Source organism: Octopus sinensis, linkage group LG2 (assembly GCF_006345805.1).
Source record: "Octopus sinensis linkage group LG2, ASM634580v1, whole genome shotgun sequence".
Taxonomy (NCBI): domain Eukaryota; kingdom Metazoa; phylum Mollusca; class Cephalopoda; order Octopoda; family Octopodidae; genus Octopus; species Octopus sinensis.
Window position 1 is genome coordinate 26,548,202 of NC_042998.1, and position 8,341 is coordinate 26,556,542.

Genomic DNA, 8,341 nt, shown 5'->3' on the forward strand with positions numbered 1-8,341 from the left:
TTGTCAGATTCCAATTTAACAAAAGTTTAACCCTTCAGCATTTAAACCAACCATATCTGTCCCAAATATTCTACCTGGTTCATGTTTAACTCTTTCATTACTGTATTTATTTTGAGATGCTCTGTGTTCCTTTCAATTACGTAGGAGTGGCTGTGTGGTAAGTAGCTTGCTAACCAACCACATGGTCCCGGGTTCAGTTCCACTGCGTGGCACCTTGGGCAAGTGTCTTCTACTATAGCCTCAGGCTGACCAAAGCCTTGTGAGTGGATTTGGTAGATGGAAACTGAAAGAAGCCCGTCGTATATATGTATATATTGATATAGATATATATATATATGTGTGTGTGTGTGTATGTATATGTTTGTGTGTTTGTGTTTGTCCCTGCCAACATCGCTTGACAACCGATGCTGGAGTGTTTAAGTCCCCGTAACTTAGCGATTTGGCAAAGAGACCAATAGAATAAGTACTAGGCTTACAAAGAATAAGTCCTGGGGTCGATTTGCTCGACTAAAGGCGGTGCTCCAGCATGGCCACAGTCAAATGACTGAAACAAGTAAAAGAGTAAGAGTATAACAAAGAATTTAGTAAAATAACTTAGTTATCATATAAGCTGGTGTTAGGAACATAAATTGTGATTAAGGTTTGGTGGAAGGTTTTCGTTCAAAACTTTTGAAAATAAGACATTTGTACTACAGAGCCTGAACTGGTTTCAGCCTGGTTGGTAACTAAAGGATTAAACTAACTGTATCCAACCTCTCGCACCTACTCTACAATGCCATTTTAAAACTAAATAACCTATGAATTAATGTATTAATTCAAAACATCTGACTGAGAAATCTAAATGTTAAAGGGTTAAAATATATCATTTACCTCTTCAGTGATATTAATTGTAATATTTCATTAATGTTATTAATATTCTTGTTGTAAATATATATTAGTGACAGCTATATATGAGTTGTTGGTGTTAGTGTTGGTAAGAGGTTGAACAGAAAACAACCTCATGGGATAGCAATGAAGATGTGTCATGATAGAAGGGAGTGATTGCTGAGTAACAGAAATGAGTGATTGTTAGTGTGAGTGATAGACATCACCTAGGAGTTGGGGAGTAAACCTGATAACGGTAGTGGGTACTGAATATAGACAAATATGAGCCATTCCTCGGTATATAGGTATTGTGACGGGAAGAAGGTGACAGGTGATAATGGTAATGGATGATGATGGCAGAAAGATTGAATACAGACAGGTTAAATACCTTGTCTCTTTACACAGGCAGTGAGGTACAGTGAATAAGTTGGAGGATGATTAATGATAGATAGGGCAGGAGATATTGATTTAGCAGATATACACTGGGCAAGGCCCAATCAGATATTATACAACACATCCTCTGTTATTTTAACAGTTTTGCCGTACTTGCACTTCTAGAGAGGTCTTTTGCAACAACTAGTGATAATCACCATCTTGCCTCGTTGACATCATCTCTTTAATGAAGTTCAACATCTTGAGGGCAGATTTCATCACTTCATCCATTGACTTTCTAAGTTTTATCTCCCACAGATTCTATTCACTTCAAGTGTTCAGCATTTCTTTATAAAACTGGCATCTTTTATATGTATCACATGCATGTACTAGGGTAGTCTTCTCAATTGCTCTCTAGCTTTGATTCCTCTTATATCTAGCTTTTCTTAAGTCATCTGTGCTCTATCATTCCAGCTGGACACACTTCATTTCATCCCAAACATTGTAAGTCTTCCACATTCAAGGCCTAGGCCTCACTACCATACAGCAATAACAATTTGTACCTAAGCATCATATAATCAGATCTTCAATCTAAGAGAGAAAAACCCCCTGTTGCCAGTTGAAGTGATGGTTCCCTAAACTTTTTCTACCTTGTTCTTACTCTCACTCTTATCCTTTCAGAACACCCAGATCTTTTCTAGAAGTTTCTATGTCCATTTATTAGTTTGAAAACATCTTACAAAATCAATGTGAACTTTTATGTCTAATTTGGGAAATTATGGAATATATTTTTTACATATATTTGTGGGTCAATTTTTTTGTAACACTTGAAATTTACAGATTATACATACAAGAGACTTTTACTTTATATAACCCATATATATATATATATATAGATCTTCATAAATATGGAGAAGTTCTCAAGTAGTTTTACCATGTAGCACCTTGAAAGAGTGTCTTCTACTATAGCCACCTTTGTCTCCAACCACCACTTTACAATGGTTAATTTAAGTCACTAAGGTAATAAAAGCTATCAACTCTGTCTAATCAACATTCTGAACACTCTAAGGAACTTATTCTGCATGTATTCCTACAGCTAACTACTCTTGTGCATCTACTACAAAGACCACTTCCTCTGTCATCCTGCCTATGATCTCATTGCATTATTTGTGCATTCATAGATTATACTGGATTCATCAAATGGAATTTTTACCTGCTCTTTTACATATTGCTCATGGCAACAAGATGCTATCATCTTCCCTTCTTGTTAAAATTTAAACTACGGTTTTAAAATTATCTAAGTTTACTTTCTTAAGTTTCCTAAATTTACTTTGAGGTCTGAAAATTATTTTATTTGCTAAAAAAAGTCTGAAACCATGGTCCAGGAGATAGATAGTAAATGTTTTTATTTTTCATTCCTTTCAAAGTTTATCCGTAATGGTGGTTTGGATTTTAGCTGTTTCTTCCAGCGTGCAAGGAATCCTATCACGGATGCCTCTTATGTGTTTAAATGTACACTGTATTTTTATATATATATATATATATATATATGTCATCATCATCATCGTTTAACATCCGTTTTCCATGCTAGCATGGGTTGGACGGTTCAACTGGGGTCTGGGAAGCCAGAAGGCTGCACCAGGCCCAGTCTGATCTGGCAGTGTTTTTACGACTGGATGCCCTTCCTAACGCCAACCACTCCGTGAGTGTAGTGTGTGCTTTTTACATGCCACCTGCACAGGGGCTAGACGAGGCTGGCAACGGCCACAATCGGATGGTGCATTTTACGTGCCACCGGCACGGAGGCCAGTCGGGACGGCGCTGGCAACGGCCATGTTCAGATGGTTCTCTTACGATATATATATATATATAAATCTTTTAAATCTGGCACTCCGTCAGTTACGACAATGAGGGTTCCAGTTGATCCGACCAACGGAACAGCTTGCTTGTAAAATTAATGTGCAAGTGGCTGAGCACTCCACAGACATGCATACCCTTAATTTAGTTCTCAGGGAGATTCTGCATGACAGAATATGACAAGACTGGCTCTTTGAATGGACTGGAATGGACTGGCAGTTGTGTGGACTGGAACAATGTGAAGTGTCTTGCTCAAGGACACAGCATGTTGCCAGGAATTGAACTCATGACCTTACGATTGTGAGCCAAATACCCTGACCTCTAAGCCACATTCCTTTACCATATATATATATATATATATATATATAATATATATATATATAGGCGTAGGAGTGGCTGTGTGGTAAGTAGCTTGCTAACCAACCACATGGTTCCGGGTTCAGTCCCACTGCGTGGCATCTTGGGCAAGTGTCTTCTGCTATAGCCCCGGGCTGACCAATGCCTTGTGAGTGGATTTGGTAGACGGAAACTGAAAGAAGCCTGTCGTATATATGTATATATATATATATATATATATATGTATGTGTTTGTGTGTCTGTGTTTGTCCCCCTAGCATTGCTTGACAACTGATGCTGGTGTGTTTACATCCCCGTCACTTAGCAGTTCGGCAAAAGAGACCGATAGAATAAGTACTGGGCTTACAAAGAATAAGTCCTGGGCTTACAAAGAATAAGTCCTGGGGTCGATTTGCTCGACTAAAGGCGGTGCTCCGGCATGGCCGCAGTCAAATGACTGAAACAAGTAAAAGAGTAAAGAGTATATACGTGTGAATAGATGCTTCATAAATTTATAACTTTGTGTATGAGTGTGTATGCGTTTATGTGTGTTTGTGTCAGTGTATGCATGTGTTTTCCAATTTATTCTGGGTCCCTAGTTCAACTGCATCATTTACACCATGACAAATCTGACAAAGGAAAATAACAGCGAGGGTGCCCTCTTTTTTTTTATTTATTTTTTTGTTACCCTTAAACGTGTGCGTATTTTAGTTAGTTCTTAATCTGAGCCTGCAGACAATAACTATTGAATTAGTGCCAGATATTACAGACAAATGGTAAATCAATGATTAATATATTAAAACTATGGCAAAGGTGGTGGTGGGGGGGGGAGAGTCACCATCACCACCGTCGCCACCTTCGTCTTCATGGAGGTTAAAACGAAGATGACCAACAAAGACAATGAACCAGCCATATAAACAATAGTCTGTTGATTTAATTGATATGTTTTGAAGCACAAGAATTTGGCAGAATTAATATAAATAATTAACATCTTTTAATTTTGTTTTGTAAAACTAATTACGAAAAGTTATTAATAAATATATTCATCTTAATAAATTAAATATTTTCGTTGCAATACATTACAAGAAGCTAACAGCTTATCATGTTTGTTTGTTCTTCTTTTCACATCTTTGTAATACTTGATATTTACAGATCATACAGGCAAGAGACTTCTATTTCATATACCCTGCGTACATGCGGTCTTCATAAATAAGAAGTCCTCAAGCATAAAGTATTCAATAATGTAATTCAAGGTGCAAGACAAAGCAAATAATACAAAATTTTCATGGAAACTAAAATAACCATGTGTGTGTGTACATCATCATCATTTAACGTCCGCTTTCCATGCTAGCATGGGTTGGACGGTTCAACTGGGGTCTGGGGAGCCCGAAGGCTGCACCAGGTCAGTCAGATCTGGCAGTGTTTCTACAGCTGGATGCCCTTCCTAACGCCAACCACTCCGAGAGTGTAGTGGGTGATTTTATGTGCCACCGACACAGGTGCCAGACGAGGCTGGCGAACGGCCACGCTCGGATGGTGCTTTTTATGTGCCACCGACACAGGTGCCAGATGAGGCTGGCGAACGGCCACGATCGGATGGTGTTTGTTACGTGCCCACAGCATGGAGGCCAGTCAATGCGGTACTGGCTACGGCCACGTTCGGATGGTTTACTTGTGTGCCACCGGCACTGGTACCACAAAGATACAAATTCCATTGATGTTCATCTATTTTGATTTGTTTTGTATATATGCATATTCATTTTTATACAAGAATGTTGTTGACAGTGACTCCGAAGTTTTGGCCAGCCAAGTCATAGTCAAACTGCAGTTTAACGATGGCTTAGCTGACTGAGGTGGTGGTAGTGCGGGTCACCACCAGCACCACTACCTTTGCTATAGTTTTAACATATTAATCATTTATTTATCACTAGCAGTATTGCTCGGGTTTGTAAGGGAAATAACTATATAAGCATTTTTAGAGATGTAAAGTATAATAGCCATCTCAATATGGCTAACCACAAAGTGGGGTGTTACTGTAGCTTTTTACGTTCTGAGATTTAATAATACATTTTTAGAGAGTTACTTCCCTTATATATGCCAAAAATGCATTAAAAATGGGAAAAAATGATGGTAAATTTTTTTTTAAATCGCAGACTCATCGTAGACGCGCGCTAATACCCAGAAGGGCTCGATATGAATCACGACTATAAGACACCCGCTTTTGGTTAAACTGCACCGCAAAATGTGGGAGTAGTTAGGAATCTAAATCGTAGGAGACAGACACCACACAACCTCACTTTTATATATATAGATTTGTCTGATTATAATGCCTAAAACTAATTTAATGGTTATTATCTGCGGGCTTAGATTAGAACCTGGTGCAGCTCCCTGCCTTACCAATTTTCAGTCAAACCATCCAACACATGCCTGCATGGAAAGCAGATAGTAAACGATGATGAGGGTAATGATGAAATTAAATGAATTGAATGGCTCCGAGATGAAATTATGAATGCAAGTATGGCTGTGTGGTTAAGAAGTTTCCTTCCCAGCCACATGGTTTTGGGTTCTGTCCCTCTGCATGGCACCTTGGGCAAGTGTCTTCTGCTACAGTGCTGGGCTGACTAATCCATTGTGATTGAATTTGGTAGTGGAAAATAGTGTCGATGCTCATTTTGTGAGTGTATGTGTGTGTGTGCATGCATGTGTGAGTGAGTGTGTGTGCATGCGTGTGTTTGTGTGCACATGTATGTGTGTATGTGTCTTTGTATTTGTCCTGTTCTACATGGCTCAGTGGTTAGAGTACTCATGAGTTCAATACCTGTTGTATCCTTGAGCAGGACACTTAACATCACGTTACTCCAGTCCACTCAGCTGGCAAAAATGAGTTGTACCTGCAATACAAAGGACCAGTTTTGTCATACTGAATCTCCTTGAGAACTACATTAAAGGTATGTGTGTCTGTGGAGTGCTCAGCCACTTACACGCTGATTTCACAGGCTGGCTGTTTCATTGATTGGACCAATAGATTTGGTAGATTCCATCTACCAAACCCACTACTCAAGTGAGTGCCCTAGCATGGCCACAGTTTAATGACACAAGCAAGAAAAAGCTAAGATCTGTTTCCTACAAAACTAACTACTTTCTTATAGTCATTGTACCAGAAACTCAGTTAATATCACCAAAGGTGTATTGGCAAAAATCTTTTAAAAAATCAGACACAATGCTTATATCTCTCTATATATAAAGCTGAAGTTGTCTGTGTATGGCAGGTTTGGTAGCCTTCAACTAACACTATCTCCTCCGAGACCCTACGGCGCAAGTTGACCAAGATTGAGAGTATGATAGAAGAAGGCTTGCTCTTCCTTCCGTAGAAGAAAAAAAATTCAAATCGGACCATGTTAACACCAAAAATTATTTACATCAAAAAGGTGCTTTTTTTCTATGAAAATCCCTATTTTTTTACGATTTTTTGACTGCTGTGTCGCCATTTTTCAGTGTATTTCAACCAGAAAAATGTTCAATTAAAGAGAATAACAAGCTACATAATGCAAAATTTTTACTTTTCAAAAATTCCAATTCTAAAGGGTCGAAACAAACCCGAGCAATGCCAGTCAATACTGCTAGTCTCTTTATTTGCTGAAAGCTCTATTTATTGTGAGTTCAAATCCCACATCATAATTATTGAACCTCCACTCTTTCATGGTTGCATATTGTTGTTAGACAGAATTTGTTGAAGCAAATTTTCTACGGCCAGATGCTCTTCCTGTCACTAACCTTCACCTGTTTCAAAGCAAGGTATCATTTCCCAATGTTTTTTTTTTTTTTTATGCAATGCTGGAAATGAACACCACCACTTGTTTGACAGGGAAGCTTGTTTACAGCCATCACATGATATCAAGATGAGGGCAGGATATATACAAAAACAACACACATGTGCACTCTCTTACACATGCACACTCTCTTACACACGCACACAAATGTGTGTGTGTGTGTGTGTGAGATGGGCTTATTTTAGTTTTCATCCACAAAATCCACTACTCACAAAGCTTTGGTCAGCCCATGGCTATAGTAGAAGATGCTTGAATCAGGTGCCATACAGTGAGACTGAACCCAGGATCACATGGCTAACAACAAGCAAGCTGAAAAGAAACTGCTTTGTGCCTCCAAGATCAATTATGTCTCTCATCCTCCTGGGGTTGATAAAATAAGCATCAGTCAAGTGCAAGTGTCAATCTAATCAACTGTTTCTTTCCTCCAAATTTTGACCTCTATGCATGTGTAACAAAAAATCAATATCACAAAAATAGGACACCGTATTTATTAATTTGTCAAGATGGCGAGCTGGAAGAATCATTAACATGCCAGGAAAATGCTTAGCTGTATTTCTTCCGTCTTTACATTCTGAGTTCGAATACTGCTGAGGTCGATTTTGCCTTTCTTTTGGGCGTTAATGAAATATGCACCATTTGAACACAGAGGTCAATGTAAGTGACTTACCCCTTCCCCCAAATCTGCTGGCCCTCTACCAAAATCTGAAATCAATATTTACTAATTTGTCAGAAAGAAGATTAAGGGTCAATACTTGATTGCTGAGTTTAATGAAAATTAATACAGTTTTTAAAAATAATTATTTTACGTTTGCCCAATTTTTCCTAGTTGCCATAAATGGAATAGATTCTACTACGTTGGATATTCGCTAATTGCCAGAGCAGTTACTTTTGTAGCCAAATACAATTCCCTCAGCTGCAAAGCTGCAACACACCATTCTGTCAGGAACGTAAACTAACACAAGCAAAATCATCTTGATATCATATGTGTGTGTGTTTGTTTCTAGCTATCCTGCCCCTGTCTTGATATCATGTGATAGCTGTAAAAAGTGATGTTATGCATTTCCAGTTTTGAGAGCAAGGCAT